Source organism: Mauremys mutica, unplaced genomic scaffold (genome assembly GCF_020497125.1).
Source record: "Mauremys mutica isolate MM-2020 ecotype Southern unplaced genomic scaffold, ASM2049712v1 Super-Scaffold_100125, whole genome shotgun sequence".
In the NCBI taxonomy this organism is placed as follows: Eukaryota; Metazoa; Chordata; order Testudines; family Geoemydidae; genus Mauremys; species Mauremys mutica.
Window position 1 is genome coordinate 378,491 of NW_025423274.1, and position 27,662 is coordinate 406,152.

At 53.9% G+C, this 27,662-nt stretch overlaps 3 non-coding genes across 3 annotated transcripts; 2 read left to right on the plus strand and 1 right to left on the minus strand.

The window, feature by feature from the left end:
• Positions 1-4,012: 4,012 nt before the first annotated feature.
• On the minus strand, positions 4,013-4,085 carry TRNAQ-UUG. The gene has a single exon. It is a non-coding gene; the product is annotated as a tRNA-Gln (tRNA).
• A 19,020-nt stretch (positions 4,086-23,105) lies between these two features.
• Positions 23,106-23,177, plus strand: TRNAA-UGC. Its single transcript has one exon. It is a non-coding gene; the product is annotated as a tRNA-Ala (tRNA).
• Positions 23,178-25,708: 2,531 nt separating this feature from the next.
• Positions 25,709-25,781, plus strand: TRNAV-AAC. The gene has a single exon. It is a non-coding gene; the product is annotated as a tRNA-Val (tRNA).
• Positions 25,782-27,662: the final 1,881 nt, after the last annotated feature.

The window sequence follows — 27,662 nt, forward strand, 5'->3', positions numbered from 1 at the left end:
GGCTTTGGGCCTATGTGACCCAAAGTACCTTTGTAAAGTGCTTTTGTTAGCTTTACTAGATTTTTGTAATTTTTGTGTTATGTGCTGATTACTGGCAGCTGTAAGGCTGCTTGATACTAGATGTAGCCTATATTAAAATAGATAGGCGGAAAGCAGATGCTGTAATTAAAGTTGTATGCATGAAAATGTAGCCTCCACGGTGGGAAAGTACAGATAACTGTTCACAGAAGAATATCAGAAGGGTGGGGGCTAGTTAAAAAGCACACCCTCCTAGCTAAATTGATAGTGGAATAAGTTTGTGCCCAGGAAAGCAACGGTTTAGCAAGAGGAAAAAAGGATCGGGCCCAGGCGGGCAGGCAACAGACAAAGAGCTTGGAGAGCAGGTTGGAAACTTTTGAGGGTGTAGTGGAAGGAAGGAGTAAGTGATTATAAGCATGGGGATTTCAAATATTCAGGAGGATATTTGGAATGGTGTTTTGAATTAGTAAGTGGCTGTTGAGAGACAAGCAAGTGATTTTTAAGGGAAAGTGAAAAGTTAACTTTGTAGTTGCTGGAGGAAACAGCAGTTGAATTTTGTAAAAATGCTAAAGAGAAAAGTTTTTGGTGTTTTTGAAATGTTTGTAAATAAATTTAGGCAAAGAAATTAGTTTGCAATTGTTTGGCTATGCATAATTTTGTTAAATTAATTAAAGAATGTATACAGTGCTATGTAATTAAAATTGTATTAGGCTCTAAGGGCACTGTAAGTGGTAATGTTTTCCTTTAGTGTTTTTAAGTAGAAGTTAAAAGTAAAGAGCAAGCCAAAAAGCATTTGTATTAATGTTCCCCTGTTTTGCCTAAAATTAACAAGGGTATTTGTATATTTTAAGTAATGATTGACTGCCCAGAAGAGGTAGACCTGTTTTTGTTTTTTTTAGATAATTAAAGAAAATTAATGCCAGCTGCACAGCATTTAATATACCATGCATTTACTAACAGAGTAAAAATTAAGTTTTGTGTTTTATGTTTTGTTTTGTGGTGTTTGTTTTGTAGCCAGAATTGTTGTGTTTAATATTTTATGAGATGGTTTGATTTGAAATTAAGCTGAAGGGTTAGATTGAAATGCAGATACTGGTTCTGTTTAATTTAGAATACAAAGTGTTTGGATACATCAGAAGAAAAATGTGATATGCTAAAGTTTAATACATTTTCTTAAGTAAGAGAGAAATTTTATTGGCCAACTCTTTTATTTTAGAATGGTTGTTAAAATTTGCATACCAATAGTCTTGGAAAGCAAGGACATGGTTGTAAGAATTTTGAAGGTATGTGTTGTATAGAATTATTTGATTATTTGCATTTGTATATGCGTTGCTTTAGCAATTGCAGGATAATATATATAAGCTTATGCATGATTATAATTTTTTGTGGGACTGGCTTAATGGCTTTGGCTGGCCCACTTGGGTTATTTTTCTTTTCCATATGGGAATAATTGCGTTGGGAGTTGTTTTTTGTTTTTTTATTTGCTTGCCCTGTTTTGTATGCCTTTTGCAATGAAGTCTGGAGCAGTTTATTGGATGTCTCTTTAAGAAAAGAGGGGGAGATGTGGGATTGCATCATCCCTATGCTGCCTTGGTGGAAAGTTACGGCAGCGGACATCAAGGACAGGGGGGTGAGATAAAGTTGTTATGAGAAAGTAGGAAGCTAGCCCGGAGAAGGCAGACGCCAGGTGGCCTGGCTGGGATCGGTTTCAAGGTGATAAACAAGTCCATAAATCAGATGAATTGCATGGGAAATGGGAAACCAATAAGCAAAAGGCCATGCATGTGAAAAGTGTGTGTATCGGACAGAGAACCAATCAGCAGCAATGTAATGTTGGTGTGTCTGACGTTTGCTAATATGGAGAAGTCTATATAATATGATGCATTGTACTTAATAAACGATTCTGCTTGCAATCATATTGGTTGTTGAGCTTTATCCGTCCCGCATGAGAACGCAACAATCATGTTGTAAAGTGATCCTTCCGGTGGCCACCTTTCCTGGCTCTCTAGCTGATACTGAGGCCAGTCTACTGTACAGAACCTTTTCAGTTTGCTTTTAGTCAATGGATCTGATTCAAACACTCTCCAATTCATCAGAATGCATTCTAAGGGTGTACACCGTGCCCTGCCTGTACTCTGTTCCTGCCCCATACCACGGGCATGCCCTTGACCCACTATAGGACGCTGTCTCGTCTAGTGGGAATTACAACGGCTGGGCGTCCCCAGCCTCAGGCAAAAGTCCACACCACTGGACTGTTCCTACCTTATCCGCAGGACCGGTTCCTCACCGTCGCCCGCAGCTGCTTCTCCACTGTCTGAGCGCGTTGCACCGTTGTGTCCTCCAAGGTCAGCCTGACGCGTCTCTGCCGAGGCCCCCGGTAAAGGCACCGGTGCGCGCTGGGCGTCGGCTGTGACCATCGTCCGCCGCCATTGGAGGAGTCCGGGCAAGGCACAATTTTGCCTCGAGCCCACCCACGGATGCCAAAACTGTTGCCGGCACAAAGGCCCGAGGCGACAGTAACAGTGGTTCGTTGCCCGGTGTGCTTCGCTTCCAATAAACACACCAAGGTGGAGAAGCAAACAAAGGTTTATTTGAGCGCAAATAAGGTGCAAGGGAGACATAGCAATCTCAAATCTGCACACAGATACAAACAGCTCTCTCTCTTTATACATAATTTCAGCTAAGCATTTCCATTCCTCCTCCCCCCTTCTTCCCCCTCCCGTCTATTTTCTATAGCAAATACATCATGCAAGTAGCCATTACACTTAAGCAGGTTAAATCATACTTGGCAAAAACCACTTTAGCTCGTTAGCAACTCTTCTGTGAACAGTTATCTGTACTTTCCCACCGTGGGGGCTACGTTCTCATGCATATAACTTTAATTACAGCATCTGCTTTCCGCCTATCTTATTTAGTATTGGCTACATCTAGTGCCAAGCAGTCTTGCAGCTGCCAGTAATTAGCACATAACACAAGAGGTTACAAAAGTTTAGTAAGGCTAACAAAAGCACTTTACATAAAGGTACTTTGGGTCACATAGGCCCAAAGCCATCCTCCCGAGTTACCTAGATTTATGCCTAGTGACACCAACAGGGTGGAGCAGGGGTGGGAAGAGTGGGTTGGGGGCAGACCAGGGGTGAGGGCTGTGGGGAAGAGGCAGAGCAGGGGCAGGGGCAGCTTTCCTGGCCGGCTCAGCCAGCCGAGGGATCAAGTTCACCGCTGGAGCAGTACGCAGCTGCGTAGGGCACCAGGAAACTTGGGGTAATTTGGTGCCGCCACATCCCTTAACCAGGCAGCGTCCCTGTAGTGTGGGCTGTCTTCATAGGTCCTTTCTCAATCTTTCTCACCCTCTTGTCTTGAGTCTCCTGTGTCTCTGCTTTCTAAGCACAGACTAACTCTGGCTGTTCAGAGGAGGGGAGGACCATGCCTATGTGTGGCCAGCAGACAGCGATAAAGACCCCTAGCCAGCCTGCTCCCTGCCATGCCAAACCCCCACTGAAGGCCACCCGCAGACCAGCATGCGGGGCAGCTGCTGATGCTCTGTGGCCAAAATCAGAAGATGGTAGGAAAGCAGGGCCAGCCCCCCTGGTGGGGCCTCTGACCGTTCCCACTCTCCATGCTCACTTTCGCAGTGGGGCAGGAGATTTTACCCCAAGAGGCTTTTTCCCAGCTTGTGTGAAGCAGAGAAACACCCAGGCTCCCAAGGTGCTATGTAGCAACCCCCCTCCAGCACAGGGACCGGCGCACACTTGGAAGAGGGAAACTGCTCCACACTCTAGCCCGGGTCAGCTGCCCATTTTCTTTGGCAAGTCAGGAACACCAAAGGCGAGACTGGAAGCACCTGGGGCTCATGCCCCAGCCTTTGTGACACCCACCCCCCCAACTCCTTCCCGGGGCTCTAGCTGAAGCCAGAGCATTGGCCTGAACAGCCAAGAAGAGGCTCCAGCCCTGAAGGGAGCAGGACTTTCAGCACAACGGTAAAACTGCGCAAGCACAACCACAAAGGGACTCGAACCCTCAACCGCCTGATCCAAAGTCAGATGCCTTCTCCATTAGGCCATGTGGTCACATAAAAAAAAGGCCCTCCAGGCACTTCTTTGGAAATGGCAGATACTGACGCACCCGACGAAGTGGGTATTCACCCACGAAAGCTCATGCTCCAATGCGTCTGTTAGTTTATAAGTGTAAGCAGAGTCAGGATGAGCTCTACCATGACATCTGATGGTAAATTGTGGGGAATGTGGAAAGAATGTCAGGTATTTGCATTAGCACACCCACCCCACTTAGCATAACACACAGCAGTCTGGGATGGTTATTTTCACAGCTGTGGGATCCCCAATTTCTTTGTTATTGGGGCAGGAGAAATAAAATGTTGTCACCCTGATTAAGTAAATGAGGAACTACAAAACTGTCTTATGATAGAGGGTTTCATTATCAACTAAATAGCACTTGCTAGACAAGGGACATGGGTTCCAAAACCCAGTGAATTGAGAGAGGCTGGGGATAGGTATCTGTACTTGGTGGTGTAGGTGCCTTGTGTAACCCAGAGGCCCCAGTTTTGCCTATGCCTTTCTCCACTGTGGAATGTCAGAGTTAATTTTTGATTCCCTTAAGAATCTAGATGTAGGTTACTGAGCTGAACTCACTTTGGACCAGTAGTGTACTGGCACTGGGCTCCCCTACTGTGAGTTGAAATCACTAAGAGCTGGAATTACTGAGCTAAGAGCACTGAGTACTGTGCTAACCAGTGGGGGAGCCTGAAGCTATACTTTGGAGCAGAGCAGCTGGCAGAGTGGAGCGAGCAGTTTCTGAGGATGGCTGGAGTGGATCACAAGACAGCTGGTGGACCAGAGCAGCTGGTAGAGCGGAGCAGCTGTGGGATGGGTGGAGCAGCCCACGGAGCAAGCGGAGCTGAGCAGTTGCGGGGACGACTAGTGGAAGCAGAACCCCACGGAGAGGCAGGGCAGTTGGCCCCAAACCACGTAAGGTGCCCCTTTCTACCGATGCTGGGGAGGGGGACCTCTGCAGGTAGACACTCGAACTCTGGGGCTGCCTGACCCGGGACAGAGACTTTTGGATTGTGGGACTTTTGGGACTGTGGGTGATTTGTGGGGTTGCTGGACTCAAGAGACCAGAGACAAGGACACGGCCCAATTTCCTTGGGTGGGTCTTTATTCACGGTTTGATCTATGAACTCTAGCTGAGGTATTTCCCCAATTTAATGCTTGTTGTTTACCTCATGTAATTAAACCTTTTCTGCTACTCCAAGACTCTGTGCTTGCGAGAGGGGAAGTATTGCCTCCTTGAGGCGCCCAGGGGTGTGTGTAAGATTTTCCCAGGTCACTGGGTGGGGGCTCGAGCTGGTTTTGCATTACGTTGTAGGGAAGGGACCCATATGTATTGAACCCGGCCCTTGCTGCTATTGTTTCGGCCTGGCAGAAGGGTTACATAAGGTACCACATGACTCTTTGCTGCTTTTGCAGACACTGTGTTTCTCAGGTCAGCTAGTGAGGGGGGCCAAGAATCTCTGGGCAAAGGAGTCGAGTTCCCAGCGACATGTGAGACTTAATTCTCTGGAGCCAGGTGCAGGGCTTTGGCAGGGAGGCTCAGGCATGGGGGATTGGGGTGCAGCGGATGGACCGGCTGTCTAGGTGCGGAGATTTAGTCTCACTGAGGAGGAGGAGGAATCCTGCTGATAGGCAGTGGCCAGGGCCGGTGCAACCACTAGGTGAACTAGTCGGCCGCCCAGGGTGCCAAGTAGTTGGGGGCACCAAAAATTGCACTCAGGGGAAGCAGTGGAGTGGAGGTGAGCTGGGGCAGGGGGCTGGGAGGTGCGGGGGGAGGGCTGCCTGCAGCAAGCAATGGGGGTGTGTGTGCAGATGAACCGCTCCCTGTCCCAGCTCACCTCTGCTCCGTCTTCTCCCCTGAGCACGCCACCCCCACTCTAATTCTCCTCCCCTCCCAGGCTTGCGGCACTAAACAGCTGATTGGCACCGCAAGCCTGGGAGGCGGGAGAAGTGGAGCGGCGCCGGCGAGCTCAGGGGAGGTGGAGCGGAGGTGAGCTGCGGAGCGGAGCTGCTGCAGGGGGGGCTGCCTGGCTCTTCCCCATGGCCCCCACCCCTGCACTCACTGCATGGTAAGTGGAGTGACCCAGCCCCAGCCTGGTCCACTCCCCTGGCTCCCAGCCACACCACTGGCGAGTGCAGTGGGGCGGTTCCCCCCTCCCCCCAAGCTTGGGAGCCGGGGAGCAGAGCAGGCTGGGGCCCCAGGCCTCCATGGGGGGAAGCAGAAGGGGGCTGGTCCCAGGCCACCGTGGGACCAGGGGGGCTGGCTAATTCCTGCCGGAAGTGGAGTGACCCAGCACCAGCCTGCTCTGCTCCCCTGGCTCCCAGGCTTGTGTTGGTGTTGGCTGGATTTGTGCAGGTATTTGCGTATATTAGCAATTGTGTGTATGTGGCTGGATTCATGCATGTGTTTGTGTATGTTTGCAATTGTGTGTGTGTGTGCATGCTCTGCTGCCTTCTGCCGGCACGACAACTGTTCCTCCGTATGTCACAGCCCCCATACTGTCAACCCCGGTGGTGATTTCCCCATCTTACAAGGGCTGGCTGGCCTGACTCTTCTCCCCTCTGCGGAGTGTGGCAGAGGCTGCAGCTCACCCCCTGTGGGGCAGGAGTGCCAAGATGTGGGGTGCTGGGCTCCGATGCACCTGGAGAGCAGCTCAGATGAGGTGGGGCTTGGCATGTGGTGTCTGTTCTGCATTGCCTGGTGCTGGGCCGCTGCACAACCCCCAGCCACGCCGCACAGCGCACCCCGAGAGGGGGCAGGGGGCCAAGCAGATGATCCAGCATGAGGGGATCATTCTCATTGGTAGCTGTCCAGTGGCACATGTGGCCTTGGCACATGCTGTGTGGGGCAGGAGGTCCTTGTATTTGGAGCAGTGGGAGTGACCTGCGTGCAGTTGTGTCTCTGAGCACAATTGTGAATATTATGGTGTGTGGGGGGGGGCAGTGATTGTTTCTCTCTTTGGGGGTTGGGCTAGTATGTCCCTCTGAGTGTGTTGTGTGTGAGTATTCTTGGGATTGTGTGAGTCCCTTTGTGTGTGTGTCTGTCACTGGCTGCAGAATACAAAATCCTGCAAAGCCATTTCCTACTGGTTAGCCCAGCAACACATTGCTACAAACAGTGTCTCTCTCTCTCTCTCTCTCTCTCTCTCTCACACACACACACACACACACACACACACACACACACACACACACACACACACACACACACACACACACACACACACACACGTACGTACGTACGTACGTACGTACGTACGTACGTCTCTCCTGGGCCAGCTTGGACAATTTCTCATCACAACCCGGCACAGTGCTGGTGCCCCCACACGGGGGTGGGCAGTGACCGGGCGGGGGGGGGGAGGGGGGCAGATGTGCCAGATCTGTAAAAGCAGCAAAGAGTTGTGTGGCTCCTTATAGACTAACAGACGTATTGGCACATGAGCTTTCGTGGGTGAATCCCCACTTCGTCTGATGGATTCAGAAGGAAGCACTTTGGGAAAATCAGCCAAGGCCCTTAGCAGAGCTGGGACACAGACCCAGTGACCCCTGCACCACCCTGGGAGGGGAGTGGGGTTGAGTGGTCAGAGCAGGGAGGGGGCTGGGCACCAGGACCCCTGGGTTCTATCCCTGGCCCTGGGAGTGGAGGGGGTCTAGAGCAGGGGGACTGGGGACCAGGACTCCTGGGTTCCATAGGGGAGACTGTTTTTTGCCAGTTCTTCCCTCCCTAGTGATCCCAGCCCAACCCCCTAGTGGAGAATGAGCAGAAGTGGGGGGAGTTGTTCTCCCACTTTGGAGTTATGATTCAAACCCCTCCCCCAAGGACTGTGACATCATGAAATCTGCCCCCACACCCAACACAGAGAAAACTGGTGGGATTCTGTCCACACGCAGAGAATTCTCTCCGCCGGGCTCCTTCGGTTCCTCTCGCTGCTCTCCGTCCTGCTGCCAGACACTGCTCATCTGCATAGCCCCGCCCATGGACACGTGACACCTTCTGTCCTACTGGTTTCAAGTGAGTGAGCAGGTCACAGCACGTCACAGCCCCAGCGCACATCACAGCCCCAGCCGGCCCCAGCTCAGCAAGCAGGTGCTTGGGGCATCCCAGGGGAAGGGGCGGCACATCGGGCTCTTTGGCAGCAATTCAGCAGCGGGTCCCTCGGTCCCTCTTGGAGGAAAGGACCTGTCACCGAATTGCTGCCGAAGAAGAAAGTGGCGCAGTGGAGCTGCCGCCGATTGTGATCACGGATTTTTTTTTTCCTGCTGCTTGGGGCGGCAAAAACCCTGGAGCCGGCCCTGGCCCCAGCACACGTCACAGCCCCAGCACACGTCATAGCACGTCACAGCCTGGGGCAGGGAGATATTGGGGGAGGGGATGGGGGGAGATGAGGGCAGAGACCCAGCCCCATAGACCCCTAGAGGCAGCAGGATATGGGGGGGCAGGAGAAGGGATGGAGGGAGGAGAGACCCATCTCCTTAGACCCCCAGAGGTGGGAACTGAGGGGAGAAGGGGGGAGGGAGGGATCCAGCCCTATAGACCTGTAGGGGCAGGGAGATATTGGGGGCAGGAGGGGAGAAGGGGGTTGGCAGAGATCCAGCCTGGGGTGCAGGGATATGGGCTGGTTTGGAGGGAGCTGGGGAGGAGAAGAGACACAGGGCAGGACACATGTTGGGACAGGGAAACTGACTCACTCCGAATACATGCAGAGCAGGGCAGGGCGGAGGCAGATCATGCTGGTCCCAGGGTGATTTCGGGGGGTTCTGATGCTCCACTCAGCCGGGGGGCTCCCCTCTGGGCTGAGGAGCCCTGGGGTGGGGTGGGTGCAGGGGCTGTGTGTGTGTGTCAGGCTGGGGGAGCGGCCTGGGCAGAGGGGCTGGAACTGGGGGGGGCTGCAGCAGCCCCTGGCTTGACGTGGTTTCCATCACACCCAGGGGTCACAGTTGGTTCAGTGGCTCAGCACCCCCCACTATACAGATTGTTCTGGCACCACTGGCCTAGGGTCACCGTCTAGTGCCCTTTGCCGCCCCGCTCAGGGCCTGCCTGGCTCTCCTAGAGCACGGCGAGCGCCCAGCTCTCCTGGGGCAGGGCTGGCGAGAGCTCTGGACAGATACTAACAGCGCCGGGGAGCCTGGACGAATATTAGTTGGCCAGAGGAGCCTGGGGCAGTTTTATCAGAGAGCAGAAATGAATCCTGCACACAGCACTGGAGCTGCAGTGCTCAGCGCGTGGGCCTGGGTCTCCTGCACAGTCTCCCTGCCCCCCCTCGTGGCATAACAAGTTCCCTGCAGAGAAGCAGAGGGGTGGGAATGAGGGCTGCGGCGGGGGCTGCAGCACCCCCTTGTCTCACTGTGAAAAGCTCCAGGTGCTGTGGGAACAAAGCCAGCATTATTGTGTGATTCCAGAGAACCCCGGAACTGTGCGGCTTCTGTGTAGTGTGAGCGGGAATTGCACGTTTTCACACTGCTTGTGAATACGAGGGCCAGTGCAACCATTTAGGCAAACTAGGCGGCCGCCTAGGGCGCCTAGTGGTTGGAGGCGCCTAAAAGCCCGCTCAGGCGAGGAGGTGGAGCCGAGGTGAGCTGGGTGGGGGGTGCGCGGGGAGGGCTGCCTGCAGTAATGGGGGAAGGGGGCGCACAGGGGAACCGCTCCCCACCCCAGCTCACCTCCGCTCTGCCTCCTCCGCCGAGCACACAGCCCAGCTCTAATTCTCCTCCAGTCGGCACCGCAAGCCTGGAGGCGGGGGGGGGGAGAATTAGAGCAACCTCCAGCCTGCTCAGTGGAGGGGGCGGAGCCGAGGTGAGCTGGGGCTGGCTCCCCAGGCAGGGTTAGCTGCCATGGGGAGGAATGGGGGGGAGAGGGGTTAGCTGTCACAATGTGGGGGTAGCTGCTGCTGGGGGGCTCCCCAGGTGGGGGGCTGAGTTAGCTGCCGTGGGGGGGCAGGGTTAGTTGGGTGGGAGGGTGCAAGGTGGAAGTTTCACCTAGGGCACAAAACTTCCTTGCACCTGCCCTGGGGCTTTCCGCACCCTGACAGGCTGATTAGACACCTGCAGCCAATCAAGGCAGAGCTACTCAGGGCACCTGGGTTTAAAAAGGAGCTCACTTCAGTTTGTGGTGTGCGTGTGAGGAGCTGGGAGCAAGAGGCACCAGGAGCTGAGAGGGAGAGGGTGTAGCTGCTGGAGGACTGAGGAGTACAAGTGTTATCAGACACCAGGAGGAAGGTCCTGTGGTGAGGATAAAGAAGGTGTTGGGAGGAGGCCATGGGGAAGTAGCCCAGGGAGCTGTAGCTGTCATGCAGCTGTTACAGGAGGCACTATAGACAGCTGCGATCCACAGGGCCCTGGGCTGGAACCCGGAGTAGAGGGCAGGCCTGGGTTCCCCCCAAACCTCCCAACTCCTGATCAGACACAGGAGGAGTTGACCCAGACTGTGGGTTCCACCAGAGGGGAAGATCACTGAGGTGAGCAAATCTGCCAATAAGTGCAGGACCCACCAAGGTAGAGGAGGAACTTTGTCGCAGCCTCTAATTGCGGCGTTTTTAAACGGTCTCCATGCTGCTTGCAGGCTCCTAACACTTGCCACAGCAGCTCCTTTTAACTTCCATTCAACCATCTGTACTTATGCTGATAGGTCGACTTTAGGTCTTTAACTTTGATTGGTAGCTGAGAAGATGGTAAATTGGACAGAAACCTCTTCATTTCCTTGTTATTTCCTGACTTCTTTATTCATGGCCTTTTCCTTATTTCCCAGCAGATTGACTAGATCTGGGTGCTAGCAGGGGGACCTGACGGGCTCCTTATTTTCTGATTTCTTTTGGAAGCATTGAACTTGCCAGGGCACAGTCAGATCCTGGATGCTCATGGAAATGTAACACCTCGTGCTCAGCGTTAGTTCTGTTTCTCAGCTCTTTTGGAAAATCGATCTTTAGTCCCCACCTGGGCTGCATAAGGAGAGGACAAAGAGCAGCAGCCCAGCCCCCTCCCCCGCTCCGGGACCGCCCCTGGCCGCGAGCGGGATTCGAATCCCAACGGCCGCAGCGCGCGCCCGGGGGGCGGGGGGGGGAGCGAAGCCTCGGGGCAAGGGAACCGGGGCCTCCCGCTACGCGCCGAGTCTCTGTCCCGCGCTCTCTCCGCCAATCAGGGAGCGGGGAGGGGCGCGGCGAAGTGACCAGCTACAGCCCCTCCTCCAATAGAGGCCGCGTGTGTGAGAGAGAGCGAACTACGCTTCCCAGAGTGCACCGTCCGTCACTTCCGCTCTGAGACGAGCCAGGAACTACAACTCCCATCCTGCCCCGGGGCGCCTCCTCCTCTCCAGCCCAGGTGAGGGCGGGTCCCTGGGTCAACCTGACACCTCCCCCCCCAACGCAACCCCTCACCCCCGCCCCGCCCCCCCGGTGCAGGGTCTGAAGCTGCCCCGTGTAGGCACGTGCTGCGCCGCTTCGCCCCCCACCCCCCCGCTCCCCCCAGCTGGTCGGGGCGGGGCCGGGGCCGGCTCTGTCTGGGGACTGGATCCCCGTGTCCGCCCCGCTGGATGTTCCCGGCGCCCCTTGTAACCCTCCCCCCCCCCCCGGCTGGGTGTGAGCGGGTCTGGGTGGGTCCGACGGGCCTCGGCACCGGCTGCGTGTCACCCCCCAACTCCCGCTGCCCCCGGCCCCGCCCCCTCCCCCGGGGGAGCCCGGCTCCAAACACCCGCTGCAGGGACAGTGACGCCCCCAGCCTGCCCCTGGACTGAATGAGCCCTGCTCCTTCCCCGAGCCCCCCCTGCCCCCCGCTGTGCCCGCCCCCAAAGCCCGCCCCCGCCCCTTCCCCCAAAGCCCTGCCCCCTGCCCCCCCCGCTGTGCCCGCCCCCAAAGCCCTGCCCCCCCACTGTCCCTGCCCCCAAAGCCCTGCCTCCGCCCCCCCATACACCCAAAGCCCTGTCCCCGCCCCCCCCGCCCAGTCACTGCCCACCCCCATGTGGGGGCACCAGCACTGTGCCAGGTCTTGATGGGAAATTGTCCAAGCTGGCCCAGGGGAGACGTGTGTGTCCCTGCTGGTGAGGCTGAGCCCTATTCTGTGTGTGTGTGTGTGTGTGTGTGACACTGTTTGTGTCAGTGTGTTGCTGGGATAACCAGTAGGAAATGGCTTTGCAGGATTTTGTATCCTGCAGCAAGTCTCTCTCTCTCTCTCTCTCTCTCTCTCACACACACACACACACACACACACACACACACAGACTCACAAAGGGACTCACACAATCCCAAGAACACTCACACACAACACACCCAGAGGGACATGCTAGCCCAACCCCAAAGAGAGAAACAATCACACCCCCAGCCGCACTCACAATCACTCCCCCCCACACCACAATATTCACAATCATGCACAGAGATACAAATGCACACAGTTCACTCCCACTGCTCCAAATACAAGGACCTCCTGCCCCACACAGCATGTGCCAAGGCCTGTGGAACTCACTGCCACTGGACAGCTACCAATGAGAATGATCCCCTCGTACTGGATCATCTGCTTGGCCCCCCACTCCCTCTCGGGGCGCGCTGTGCGGCGTGGCTGGGGACTGTGCAATGGCCCAGCACCAGGCAATGCAGAACGGACACAACACGCCCTGCCCAGCCTCACCTGAGCTGCTCTCCAGGTGCATCGGAGCCCAGCACCCCGCACTCTGGCACTCCTGCCCCACAGGGGGTGAGCTGCAGCCCCTGCCACACTCCACAGATGGGAGAAGGGTCAGGCCAGCCAGCCGTTGTAAGATGGGGAAATCACCATCGGGGTCGACGGTATGGGGGCTGTGACAAACGGAGAAACGGTTGTCGTGCCGGCAGAAGGCAGCAGAGCATGCACACGCACACAATTGCTAATATACACAAACACCCGCACAAATCCAGCCAACACCAACACAAGCCTGGGAGCCAGGGGAGCAGAGCAGGCTGGGGCTGGGTCACTCCACTTCCGGCAGGAATTAGCCAGCCCCCCTGGTCCCACGATGGCCTGGGGCCAGCCCCCTTCTGCTTCCCCCCATGGAGGCCTGGGGCCCCAGCCTGCTCTGCTCCCCTGGCTCCCAAACTTGGGGGGGGAACCGCCCCACAGCACTCGCCGGCGGCGTGGCCGGGAGCCAGGGCAGTGGACCAGGCTGGGGCTGGGTCACTCCACTTACCAGGCAGTGAGTGCAGGGGCAGGGGCCATGAGGAAGAGCCGGGCAGCCCCCTTGCAGCAGCTCCCCACCCCAGCTCATCTCCACTCCGCCTTCTCCCCTGAGCACGCTGGCACTGCTCCACTTCTCCTGCCTCCCAGGCTTGCGGTGCCAATCAGCTGTTTAGTGCGGCAAGCCTGGGAGGGGAGGAGAATTAGAGCGGGGGCGGCGTGCTCAGGGGAGAAGACGGGGCAGAGGTGAGCTGGGACAGGGAGTGGTTCCCCTGTACGCCCCCTCCCCCCCGTTACTTGCTGCGGGCAGCCCTCCCCCCGCACCTTCCCCAGCCCCCTGTCCCAGCTCACCTCCACTCCACTGCCCCCCCGCCCCCCGAGTGTGCTTTTTGGTGCCCCCAACCACTTGGCACCCTGGGCAGCCGACTAGTTCGCCTAGTGGTTGCACCGGCCCTGGCCACTGCCTGTCAGCAGGATTCCTCCTCCTCCTCAGTGAGAATAAATCTCCGCACCTAGACAGCCGGTCCGTCCGCTGCACCCCAATCCCCCATGCCTGAGCCTCCCTGCCAAAGCCCTGCACCTGGCTCCAGAGAATTAAGTCTCACATCTCACTGGGAACTCGACTTCTTGTGCCCAGAGAGTCTCGGCCCCCCTCAGTAGCTGACCTGAGAAACACAGTGTCTGCAAAAGCAGCAAAGAGTCGTGTGGCACCTTATAGACTAACAAACGTATTGGAGCATGAGCTTTCGTGGGTGAATCCCCACTTTGTTGGATGCGTCAGTGTCTGCCTTTTCCAAAGAAGTGCCTGGAGGGCCTTTTTCTGTGTGACCACGTGGCCTAATGGATAAGGTGTCTGACTTCGGATCAGGCGATTGAGGGTTCAAGTCCCTTTGTGGTTGTGCTCGTGCAGTTTTACCTTTGGGCTGAAAGTCCTGCTCCCTTCAGGGCTGGAACCTCTTCTTGGCGGCTCAGGCCAATGCTCTGGCTTCAGCTAGAGCCCCGGGAAGGAGTTGGGGGTGGGCGTCACAAAGGCTGGGGCATGGGCCCCAGGTGCTTCCAGTCTCGCCTTTGCCCTTCCTGACTTGCCAAAGAAAATGGGCGGCTGCCCGAGCTAGAGTGTGGAGCAGTTTCCCTCTTCCAAGTGTGCACCTGTCCCTGTGCTGGAGCGGGGTTGCTACATAGCACCTTGGGAGCCTGGGTGTTTCTCTGCTTCTCACCAGCTGGGGAAAAGCCTCTTGGGGTAAAATCTCCTGCCCCACTGCCAAAGTGAGCACCTTGAGTGGGAACGGTAAGAGGCGCCACCAAGGGGGCTGGCCCTGCTTTCCTACCGTCTTCGATAATGGCCACAGAGCATCAGCAGCCGCCCTGCATGCTGGTCTGTGGGTGGCCTTCAGTGGGGGTTTGGCAGGGCCGGCTCCAGACCCCAGCACGCCAAGCACGTGCTTGGGGCGGCATGCCGCGGGGGGCACTCTGCCTGTCGCTGGGAGGGTGGCAGGTGGCACCGGTGGACCTCCCACAGGCGTCCCTGCGGAGGGTCCGCTTGTCCCGCGGCTCCAGTGGACCTCCTGCAGATGTGCCTGCGGATGCTCCTCTGGAGGCATGGGACCAACGGAACCTCCGCAGGCACGTCGGCAGGAGGTCCACCGGAGCCGCGGGACCGGCGACCACCAGAGTGCACCCCGCGGCGTGCTGCCATGCTTGGGGCGGCGAAATTGCTAGAGCCGCCCCTGGTTTTTGGCACGGCAGGGAGCAGCCTGGCTGGGTGTTTTTGTGCCTGTCTGAAGGCCACACATAGGCATGGGCCTGCCCTCCTCTAGCCCTGCCCTCAGTTGCTCTGTGGCTTTTAAGCCTTCCCTTGGAGCTGTCAGCACCAGCCGCCTCTGCTCTAGGTGCCCAGAGGAGGAGAGGTGTGCTGGGCTCTGTGACGAAGTGGGGGATTTTCTTGGGGTTTTCTGTGTTTTCCAGTGATTTGCATGCACAGGGAGTGGGACTCAGTGTCCCCAGGTGTTACTGGTTTAACGAGGGGAGGGGAGAGGGAGAGGGAGTTTGTTGTTACAGAGGGACTTGGGACCCCGGCTGATGGCCTGGAGGACGGAGACCCCAGCGACTGGTGACCTGGTGATCCGGAGACCCAGCTCAGGAGTCACAGCCGGTTCTGGCCAGTGGGAATAAAATGGGCTGCAGAGAGAGGACCCCGGAGAGGAGAGGAGGCCCAGGCAACCCTGTTTACCTGGAGAAAATACAATGCACATAGGTGGAGCTTGGGGCCGGGCAGGGGTGGCTCTACCTATTTGGCCACCCCAAGCAGTCATGCGCGGGAGGTGCCCCGGAGACCCGGGAGCAGCGGACCTCCCGCAGGCATGACTGCAGCAGATCCGCCGGCCCAGCCTGCCGCCCCCCCGGGATAGGGCCGCCCCACGCGCGTGCTTGCCGCGCTGGGGTCTGGAGCCGGCCCTGGGGCCGGGGATATCAGAGGCCCAGCTGGGAAGCAGGGGGGCTCGGGGCTGGCGATGGGAAGCCGGCAGAGCCCATCTGGCTGCAAGGGGACTGGGATGTGCTGTTATTGTGAGAGGCCAGGCCTGAGGCCCTGAGAGTTTCCTGTGCTGTGTTCAACTCTCAATAAACCCTCCTGTTTTATGCTGGCTGAGAGTCACTCCGGTTTAGCGAACAGGGGGCATCATCCCCTTCGGGGGTGAGGGGGCCCACGGCGAGAGACAGACGTGCTAAGGCTCAGAGAGGTGCGGTTCCAGGAGGTGGGGGGCCTGACCCTGAGAGAGAGTGGACCCCCGAGAAGGGCTGTCGCACTGAAAGGGGCACCCCCCATGGACCGCACAGGGCCAAAAGTGGGCACAATCTGTGAGTCCGTGACAGGCAGTGACATGACAAAGGCCCTTTTGCAGGACCTCAGACTATTGGTCAAAGGTGGTGGGGAGGTGGTGACCTCACAGAGAGATGCTGACATCAGCCAGGCAGGACAGGGGCGAGGGGCCAGGGAAACCTCAGAGACCCCTGTGGCTTTGCTTCAGCAAGTCTCCTTCTCCAGGTCTCTCTTTGAGGACTGAGAGAGTATTCGGGTTCAGGTACATGAGCACCAGGAGGAACCTCTTTCGAGTTTTCTCCTTCCCTTTTAGTGATTTTACTAGAAAACATACATCCCTGTTTAGAAGGTAAGAGCCTCCTCCAGGGAAGGGGTGTCATGGGAGTGTCACATTCAGATGCCGGTGACCCCCCAATGTAAGGAAGTTCTCGCCACCCTGCTCTGTGTTCGCACTGCGGGAGAGAGCAGCATCCACGGCAGTGATTTGCTCCTGGCTGCCGGAGCAGAGCAGCAGGCTCAGCTGTCAGAACTTCCCAGAGCGATGAAAGGGGAGGGGCCCATGGCTCTGTAGCAGGAATGCAGGGCAGGCGAGTTCACGGCGGGCATTGTGGGATACTGGAGGAGGCCAGTTATGGTGATATAATGAACAGCAGCATCTACACTGACACTCTGTCACTTTAAGTTTGCTGCAAAAAGCTCTAGACCGCTCATCGAAGTGGTTGTATTTTGTCACCAAAACAGGGCAGTTTTGTCGCCAGACGTGGCATTGCAGTGTGTGCACCAGCCACGAGTTGCCAACTGAGGGAGCGTTGTGTGTTTTTCACAGACCTGAGCAATATAATTCTGCTGAAATAACTTTGTAGTGCAGACCTGGCCAAAGATTCACACACACACAGCTGATTAACATACCTGTTTTGTAACCAGGAGATCCTGGGTTCAACTCCCAGTGGTGCCTTGTTGAGATCCTTTTAGAGCACCTGGTATTCGCTACTGTCAGAAGACAAGATTCAGAGCTAGATGGACCTTTGGTCTAGCCCAGTGTGGTTTTTCTTATGATTTAAATTACACTCACTGGCATTGATAATAGAGTTACTGAAAGTTTGGGAGTTAAGAGCTGATAGGTCAGTGGTCCAAGCCCCTCGTGGATGACCCCCACCCTCTGGGACAGGGACAGGTCTGGGCTCTCGCACCAAATGCTCATTGTGGCTGCCAGAATCTGTGGGCAGCTCATTTAGTTTACACCCAGGGTTGAGTCCTTGATTCACACAACAAGGATAACAACCCTTTGTTTCTCCTGCCCCAATAACAAGGAGACTGGGAATCCAACACCAGCCACAAGTGATCATTTCGGCAAGCAACCCAATCTATTTCTAACATACTGTAAAATCCACATGCAGACTCATAGATGAAACCTTGCAAGAAAATCTTCCTGAGGGGGTCTGAAGCACCTGCTGCTGGAGGGAAGGAGGGAGCTGTGGGTTGGGATTGAGGAGCAGCGTGAGGAGGGGGGCCTGTGGGTTGGGATTGAGGGGCACTGGGAATAGAGGGGACATGGGTTCGGGCTGAAGAGCATCCTCATTTGAGGATCCAGCAGGACAGGGGAAGGCAACAGGTGATTCTAATTCCTTAGGGATATTCTGTGTGTTTGCGCGTGTGTAGGGAAGGAACATGCTATATGCCCAGAGGCCTTTATTCCTCCAGGCTGCAAGGTCAGAGGGGCTGTCAGGAAGTTGCCCCTTCAATCCCCCCCACACAAAGGCCCTTCTTAGGATTTGCAAAATCCTGAAGAGAAAGAGTAACACCCGAAGAAGACTCCAGAAAATCAGATTTTTACAAAAATAATAAGAAGTTTATTACTTGACCAGGGACTTGAACCCTGGACCCTCAGATTAAAAGTCTGATGCTCTGCCAACTGAGCTGTCCAGCTCACATAGAAAAAAATGCAAGTTGGTGCAGAGGTGAAGCTAGTCAAGAAAAAATGAGTGGGAAACAATAGGGGAAACCTGCTGCTCTCTCTCTCTCTGCCCAGCCCTGGCCTGGCCTGGTATTAGTGCTGGTTAAAAAGACGGGAAAATATCGGCATCTACCAGCCATTCATAGCTGTACAAGACTCAGGCACAATACAGAGGTGCCCATCTGCAAGTGCCGAATGGTTGGATTGGCTAATGCAACCTGTAGACATCCAGGGCACTCTGGGATATACAGCCAAGTGTCCATCACCATCATTCTTTCAAAGGGATAATGATAATGGTAGCAAGGTTCACAACTGACTCAGCAGTTGCATACAAAGGTGCACGTTTGGCAGTTACATTGGCTCAGGTTGGCCACTCTGGTCTAGATGTAGAAGTTACAACATTTAAACTTGAAAGCGGGGCCAATTTCCCCATCATTTCACACCTTTACATCCAAACACGATGATTTTCTGAATGAACCCTCCTCGTTCAGCCAGAAGATCTTGGGGTGGATGTAGGAGTCTGGACTCTGTTATGACTCCGGTCAGAGCAGAGGTACCTAGTGATCTAGTCTGGCTGTAAAATCTATATATCGACACCAAATATGGTGTGAAATTAATCCTCAGAAACGGCTGTTCCCCACCCAGACCCCAGCAAGGGGCTCTCCAAGGAAGGGGGCTGTTGAGGAAGGAAAGAAGAAAGACGTCCTTCTCTCCCTGGAGGAACTGGGCTCTGCACTTTGGACAGAAAGGAGGGGAAGGAAATGGCTACATGACGGCAGCAGAACCTAAGAAATGAAACACAACAGGCTTCTGAGCATGTTGCTTCTGAATAGTGAACGAACCTGACTCCCGTATCACGAAAAGCCAAAAAGCCGTTTCTTTCTATGCCTGGGAGAAAAGAGTTCAAATCATTTCTGCCTGTTTACTTTTGAATTATTTTACATTATAAAGAAAATTGTAACAAAATTAGTCTGAACTTGAGCTGCCTGTTATTAAAAGCTGGTTCCCCAATTCAGTTCCAACTGCCCTGCTAGAAACACGCCCAGGTCCCTGCTCACCCCAGGAAGAGGAAAAAGAGAAACCCCCACTGGGCACTGCCCTTGGTGCCAGGCTGCTGTCCCAGGGTGCGGGAGGGGACTGATTGTTTGCTGCTGAGGAGGGAGCCAGTAGAGGCCTCTGGTGCTCTGCTCCTAGCACCTGCCCGGCCCAGGCTGTCCTCTGCCTCAGCTGCTGCTCCCGGCCTGCTCTAGAGTCAAACACGCAGGGCCCCCAGGGGAACAGAGGCTGGGACAGGGCAGCAGCCTGGGCTGGGCTGGGAAGATGCTGGGAGTTCTCGTTCCCTGAGAACTGGCCCGGCTCCCTTCTCAACAGCAAACAAATCAATTCCACGTCCCCTCCCCAGAAAAACCAGCCTGGAGCCAAGGACAGCAGGGGACGATTCCCTCCAGTTCCCACCGAGGCAGGAGAGAACCCAGGGTGTTTCTAGAAGAGTTTATGGAACTGGCCTGGGGAAACCAGCCTTTAATAACAGGCAGTTCCAGTTTAAGCTCAGTGTTTTTAACAGTTTCTACAACATGAAATAACCCTTCAATCGTAGTGTCACCATCCATAAAATTGCTTCAGCCTTACAGGTTCCCAAGTGCAAAACTAAACATCTCTTCAAACACAAGGGAGTGGAGATCAGTCAGTGTTCAGAGTCATCCCACATAAAAGAACCATATTGTGGTACATACTGGCCCCATCATGTGGCCATGGCCTTTCCCTCCTCTCTTCTTAAAAGTTTTAGTATTTTGCACAGAAACTTTCTTTCCTCAGGAGAGACCTGGGAACCAGGACTGCCAGCCAGACAAACACCTTTAAGAGGAGGCATCATCTATCAAAAAATGATCTCCCTTCTTCTGTTCAGTGGCAGCCTGAAATGCTACTTATCCCGGTGGAGCTGGAGGATTGAAAGCAGCTACATCAAGCCTCTGTGTAGCTCACAGGAATGAACACAAACACTCCCTTGTATCTGAAGAGATGTTTAGTTTTACCCTTGGTAAACTACAAGACTAAAGGGGAAGGCAGTGATGGTGTCAGATATAAAGAGTGAAACACGAAACAATCATCATAGTTATGCCTATAGTGACTGCAAAATCTTTCTATATTCTCCTTATTATCATCAGTGTATTATTTTCTCTGGCATCTAGACATTGATTAGACCTTGACCAAGAAATTTGGATCTTGACAAAATATTCAACTACGCCTCGTTAAGGTAATGGACTTGACACCCACTCGGGTGTCTCCACGCAGGTTCAAGTACTAACAACAGTGGCACCTTACAGCCATAGATTTTAATCAGAGCAATACATTGATACAAATTCCTGTTAAATCATTTCTCAGCCAGAGTCCATCACCCACATTCCTTAGGGCATTGGGCCACCATGTGTACGTTTCATTTCCCGCCTCAATTTCACACAGAGACACAATTTCCTTTGCACAGATCCATGAATAGCAAAACCTCCCTGTGTCTCTTGTCTGAGCCAGGGCATTCGATTGTATTGAACCCTTCTCTCCTGCAATGGCGATGGTCAGACAGAGGGGACGTGGTCACCTTCACCTCTGACAGTGAGATATTGGCTCAGCTCTTTCTTTCTGCTGCTGTTGTTAGTCCATGAAACATCAGGGATGGAATGCAAGGCTGAGCTGACACACCAATCCCCTGAAACATTTCAGTGCCCCAGAGAAATCCTGACCCCTGCTATTGCAATGATATGGTGGAGATTCGAATAGTCGCAGTGTAGAAGGAGCCCTGAGGGTGTTTATTTGTGAGCTGAGGTTCCCTGTCTGACATTTGCCTTCTTTCTTGGTTCGTTATGTCTCCAGTGAGCAAACCGGAGCTGTCACAAGGCTGGTTAAATGCTGCTTTTTAGACCAGAGAGCTGGGGTTGATTTAGCATGCTGTCGCCATCAGCTGGTCAGAGTAACCAGGGTGAAAGGGTGGAATTTAGGATTCTCCCACCAAGGGGAGGTGCTGTTGGACTCCTCTAGTGGGGGAGAGTCTGAAAAAGTTTCTCAGCTCCCAGAGACGGGGCAAACAAGCTGGTGCCACACACCATTTTCACAGGGAATCAGGCCCCCTGGGGAAATACTCAAAAGAAGCCCAGGCCCAGGAGTGTCAGAGAAGGGAATCACTGTTTTCCTTAAGAGGTGGGTTCGGGAAACCTGCAGGTCCTTAGATCCCTCCAGCGCCTGATAGAACCATCTGTAGGGAAGGTCTGGGGAAGCCGAGGAGGACAAGGAAAGGGAAAAAGGGCTGGCAGCTGTTGTGTAATCCCCATGCTCCCAGCAGAAGGGTCTGCAGGGGTCAGCACTGTGGTTGCTTGTTGAGGACACAGAACTCAGAAGATGGCAAAGCTCAGAGCCCCGTTACACAGAGTCAGAATGTGATCAGCTCACACCCAGGGGGAGCAACACCCCTCCCTTGGTCTCTATGTCAGGGCTCGTATCAGCTCAGTGTCCTTCCCGCAAGAGTGGGCTGCTGAGAGGGTTGCGATGGGGTAAATGAAGGCAGAGGAGGATTGTTCCTGCTGGGTTTTCTTTGTGTTGCTCTGTGATCCTGCTGGAGGAAGCTGAAGCATGATTTGAGTTTTTTTCAGTGGCTTGGGCTGGGCTGAGGTTGTGACCCTGAGCACAGGTGTTCTCTGCTCTTAGCCCCTCAGGGAATGGACAATGAGCAGCTTCAGAAATTGGCTAGAAAGTAGCCTAAGAAAGTGTAACATAAGTGAGAAGAAAAACAACATCCTCACCGGTCTAGTGGTTAGGATTTGGCATTTTCATTGCCACAGCCTGGGTTCAATTCCTAGTCAGGGAAAAGTGACTTCAAACCAAAACTACTTCAGTTATTTTTCACTTGCAATGTAAATAAATTCACTTTTTTTTCCTGATTCTCCCATCTTCCCAGTGTCTCCATGGTAGGCTCCAGGCACCAGCACAGCGGGGCGGTCAATGAAAAGGGGAGGCTTCAGCAGCAATTCATCCCTCTCAGAGGGAAGGACTTGAGGCCAAAAGCGGCAGAGGTAGAGCTGCAGCTTTTTTATTTTTTTTTCCACTGGGGGGGCAAAAACACTGGATCTGGCCCTGCTCCATGGAAGATAATTTGTTAAATCCCAGATTAGTGCAGTTCTATCAGTTCTCAGCCTAAATCCTTAGGTCTTAATCCTGAGGATATTGTCCCACCATGGGGTCATTTCCCTCCTCTCTTTCCTAGGGAAGCACAATTTTCCTTGCACAGACACAGGAACAGCAAGATCTTTCTCTGTCCCTTGTGCAAAGCAGGGGGCCAAATTCCATGGAAACAATGGACAAGCAGGGGGCCCTGGGCACATCCAGCCCTGGCCGTGAGATGTTCCCTCCCCTTTTCTTTATGCCCCTGTTGTTATTTCATGGATTGTCTGGGATGGGGGAAAAGCTGAGTTCACTCCAGGTGGAGGGTAAAAAGGACCCTGAATGTCTCAGGCCCCAACTCCTGCTACCAGGATCACTGAGGTGCTGGGAATCTGCATGGGAAAGGGACGGTGTGAATTGTCAAGGTGGAGAATGAATAACAATTTACAACAAGAGCCACCTCATTAACCACTGACACAGGCTAATCCTGCCGCAGATAGAAGGGAAACTGGGAGTGATTCTTTGCTGTTCAGCCATGGAAACAGTGACCCAATTGCAGCGCAGTGAATGTGCTGGGGAAAGCTGGACTTCACAGGCAGGTGGAAAGAGCAGATCCTAGAAACACCTGGAGCTTCCCACAGCACTGCTGCCACCAGGGTCAGGTGTTGAGCGACTCACAGCGCCCCTCCCCTCCCATTACCTTCCAGGAGGAGGTGGCAGCACCCCCCACCCAATGCAGGGGAGAGGGCTGAGTGTATCTCTGCACCCTGAGTCCAGGGCACCCACTCTCTCTACCCCACACATCAAATCTGTTTCTGCTGCAAAGTGACCCTAAGAACCAGCAACCTCCAGGACAGCAGGTTTGGCCTCAGAGCAGGGAATGTGTCCCCCATGCTGCTTTTAGGCCACTAGGTGCTCTGGAAACAGGAGGGCTCTGAGTGTAACCTATAACACACATAACCCTCCAGGGGATGTAGCTCAGTGGTAGAGCCCATGCTTTGCACGTATGAGGTCCTGGGTTCAATCCCCAGCATTTCCAAGTTTTTTTCACCCTGCTGCTTTGCTCCTGCCCAGAGGGGATGTGGCCCAGCAGTCTCCCTGCAGGAGTTTTAATCCTGCTCAGTCAGGGGCAAGTGCCAATTGCATGGAAGGTCTGGGTGGGGTTTCTGCTCCTAAATCTCCTCTGTACATTTAAGATTCCCACCAGTTGTGTTGCCTAGGACAAGGGTAGATGAGAAGGGAGAATCCTCCAGCCCTGGAGGGAAAGGTCCCATCTGCACAGACTGAGAGGCAAAGACTAGACTTATTTCTAGTCTGGGCCCAATCTTTTCACCTGGTACAGCCCTTGTTCCAGCTCAGGTGGTAGCTGGGGATGTCTCATGACTGCAGCCATGTTTGTTCAGTTCCACCCCCTTATACAGCTTTGGTACAAGGCAGGAATTTTTTGTCTCTCTCCTGGGGAAGAGCCCCAGGTTTAAGATGGATTCCTGTACCAGGTGACATGGTCACATGTCCTGTGAGACCCCCCCCCCCCCCGCCCCAAGCCTTCATTCTTCCTGGCCTGACTCACAGATGGAGCAGGACAGAGCCATCTCCAGTCAATTGTCCTGGTTAATGGGAGCCATCAAGAGTCCAAACCACTGTAAATGGCCCACACTTTGCATCATTACAACAGGACCTCAGAGTTATAGTTCATATTTCTAGTTTCAGATCCAAGAATGATCGGTTCATACAAATAGGATGAACACACACAGTAGATTATAAGCTTTGTAATGATACCTTACAAGAGACCTTTTGCATGAAGCATAGTCCAGTCACTTTATAATCACACTCATTAGCATATATTCATATAATCCTATGGAGTGCAACATCACAGCAGGGAAAGGGTTTTCCTGCGGCACCTGGGAGCAGTTGAGTTTCATGTTCAGGCTGTGGTATGAGTTCCTCCAGGTTTCTCGTAAGCACACAGGGACCTTCGCGGGTGCTCTCGATACAGGAATGGCCCAGATATGATAAAGTGATGGGAATTGCATTTTCCTTTTTTATTTTTGTATTTCCAATGAGATTTCTGTTTGTGATTTAGTTTTGCTTTGTATAACTGTGTTTTCTCCTGGATTTGATGTTTAATGAAAAAAAGAATACGGCCTCAAGCCACCAGATGGAGGAGCAGGCTGGGGCTAGGACTGCTAAGAGAGCGAGAATAGCAGATTTTCTGTATAGTTTCCTGCCTTCATTTTCATGATTAGTTTCTCTTCTGCACAAAATTTCTTTTTTTTAAATGTGAGTGTGGCTAGCTCAGTTGTCAGAGCATCAGACTTTTAATCTGAGGGTCCAGAGTTCAAGTCCCTTGTCAGGTGAAGAAACACTTTCCTCCTGTGATATCCCCAATGAGTTTTAGAAGGACTCTCCTTGACTTTAGTTTTTCCTTTTCAGGACATGGCCTTTCCCAGGAAGGGCCCTTTACTGCCTCGGACTGAAGGTGCTATTACCTCACCTGTCCACTGGCCTCACAGTCTGGAGGAAGAAAGGCCTCTGGGGCTGCAGCAAAGTGCTGTGTGCTGACTTTTTGAGCAAATGCAGGGCTGGCCAGAGAGGCATCTTCCCACTGAGTCCTCCCTGCCAGAAAAAATTGTCTCCACAGACAGGGGCGGCTCCAGGCCCCAGCATGCCAAGCGCGTTCTTGGGACAACAAGCCGCGGGGGGTGCTCTGCCGGTTGCAGTGAGGGCGGCAGGCAGGCTGCCTTCGGCGGCATGCCTGCGAAGGGTCCGCTGGTCCTGCGACTTTGGCGGACCTCCCGCAGGCAAGCCACCGAAGGCAACCTGCCTGCCGTGCTTGGGGCGGCAAAATGCCTAGAGCCGCCCCTGCCCACAGAGTCCTCCCTGCTGGAAGTCTACAGTAATCAACAGGTGCTCTGCTGGTCCCATGGTGTAAGGGCCAGCACTCAGGACTTTAAATCCTGCAATCTGAGTTGAAGTCTCAGTGGAATCTGAGAACAATTCCTGTGCCACAAACCCTGCTGGGTCTTCCAAGGCTCTGTCTTGCTTTCTCAAAGGCCATGAAAGCCACTACAAAAGGGTTCTTTCTCCTGCTGATAATAGCTCACCTTAACTGATCACTCTCATTATAGTGTGTATGGCAACACCCAATTTTTCATCTTCTGTGTGTGTATGTATGTATGTATATAGATAGATAGATAATCTATATCTTCCTGCTGTATTTTCCGCTGCATGCATCCAATGAAGTTGGTTTTAGCCCAGGAAAGCTTATGCTCAAATAAATTTGTTAGTCTCTAAGGCACCACAAGTACTCCTTGTTCTTTTTGCAGATAAATGAATGGAGGTTAAGTCCATGAATGGCTATTAGTCAGGATGGGTAAGGAATGGTGTCCCTAGCCTCTGTTTGTCAGAGGGTGGAGATGGATGGCAGGAGAGAGATCACTTGCTCATTATCTGTTAGGTTCAGTCCCTCTGGGGCACCTGGCATTGGCCACTGTTGGCAGATAGGATGTGAGGTTGGATGGACCTTTGGTCTGACCCAATATGGCTGTTCTTATGGAGGAAGGGGACAGAGTTTCTGTAGTGTAGTGGTTATCACGTTTGCATAACATGCAAAAGGTCCCTGGTTCGAAACCAGGCAGAAACATATGGTCTTAATTTTCCCAGCTCTTCCTGGCCTTTCCCTGCTGTTGCAGGAGCAGCAGTGATTTCTATGCTCAAAAGGTCTGTTATACTTCCCCTGCTCCCACTTTTGTCTCCTCTCCCTCTCTGAATGCCTGTGAAGTGGCTTTCCCCCTCCCGCTCCCTCCTGGAATGCTCGTGGGATGAATGGGCTGGTTGAAGAGCAGAAGAGCTCCCAGGTAGACAAGGTGTCTGGGACTCTGATTAGGCAGCGATCACCCAGAGCATGGACACTGCCCAAGGTGGAGTGTGACCAACCAGATGCAGCCAAGTCATCTCTAGTCGCAGGCCATGAGGTGCAGGTCCTTAAAAGGGGAAGGGGCCATGTGCTCAGGAGAGCACTCACAAGCTTGTACCTCCAGTGAATGCCCTTCGCCCAGACCGCCTGGCCAGTGGTTCTCTGCGTTGTATTTCATTGTGCCTCAGGAAGACTTACCTTCATCGCACCGTCCATAGCTGCGCTGTGGGACACTTACCTTGCAGAATCCAGACATCTCCAGTGCCGTGTGCGTCCTGGGAGTGTGAGTGTGACACCCCGCCCCCGATTCTTTTGAGCTTAGCTATCAATATAATAAACGTGCTGCTTTCTGCCAAACTCTGGTGGGTCATTAGTGCTCCCTACGCTGACTAGCTGGCCCAATTTTGGGTAACACCTGCCATAACCCCAACCCCTGCATGACAGAGGGTGGTGAAATGAGCTGAGAAAAAGCCTTGGCATCAGCAGGGGAAAGCTAGAGGATCTGGGCCAGGCACCTTTTGAAGCCTTGTGGCTTGGTCTCCTCTGCCCTTGGAGATTGGCCTATGGCGGCCGGCTCTTCTGCGTGACTTGCCAAAGGAGGAAGTGAGGCAGGAACGGGGCAAAAGAGGAAAGTCGAGCTGAGGAAGGCAGGGCAGAAGCTAAGCGCCTCAGTGCGGCTAAGTGGGGTTAGTAGAGCGTCACCAGTCGTTCTGCAAAGCCTGGGGAGGTGCGGTTGGCTACTGGGAGGTAGAATCCTGTGCCTGCCTCTTGGCTTCCCAGGGATGGCTACTTGCAGCCCAGGAGAAGAAGGATGGTTCTGGCTGAAAGGAAGACAAGCAAACCTCTGGGAGGAAGTTTGGGTGCACAGTGCGGGCTCTGCACTGGGGGAGGGGCTTGGGGTAGAGGAGGGGTGGCGCTTACCCCGGGCACTGCAGCTCCCAAAGTGACCTGTACACACAACCCTCCGGCAGCAGCTCCTAGGTGGGCGGGACCAGGGGGTCTCCGTGTGTCGCTGCCTGCAGGCGCTGCCCCCAGAGCTCCCATTGGCTGCAATTCCTGGCCAATGGGTGCTGCGGAGTTGGTACTTGGGGCAGGGGCAGTGCATGGAGACACCCCCCCCCCGCCCCAGGGGATGCTGGGACATGCCGGCCATTTCTGGGAGTGGCACGGAGGGATGGAGGCAGCGTGGGCAGGGAGCCACCTTAGTGCTGCTGGCACATCTCTGCACACCCATTGGGGGGAGGGGAGCAGAGGGCCTCCATGTGCTGCCTGGGGTAGGGGCAGTGCACAGAGCTGCCTCCCCTCCCGGGTCTATTACAGGAGTGGGTGGGTGGGGTCTTTTGGCCTGCAAGGTGCAGGAGGTCGGACTAGATGATCACATTGGTCCCGTCTGACCTTAAGGGCTCTGAGTCTAAAAGGGAGAGGGAAGTAAAGGAAAAAAAATAAAAAATAAACCAAACATTGTAATACCAGGATGACTCCACCTGCTCATTGTATAGTCCTGCCCCTTTCTTCCTCCACTGGGTGTTTAATGACCTGCAGCACGTTGATTCTCTCATTCCATTGCTAAACTGATACAATGTGACTGAAATTAAACCAATTCCCAGC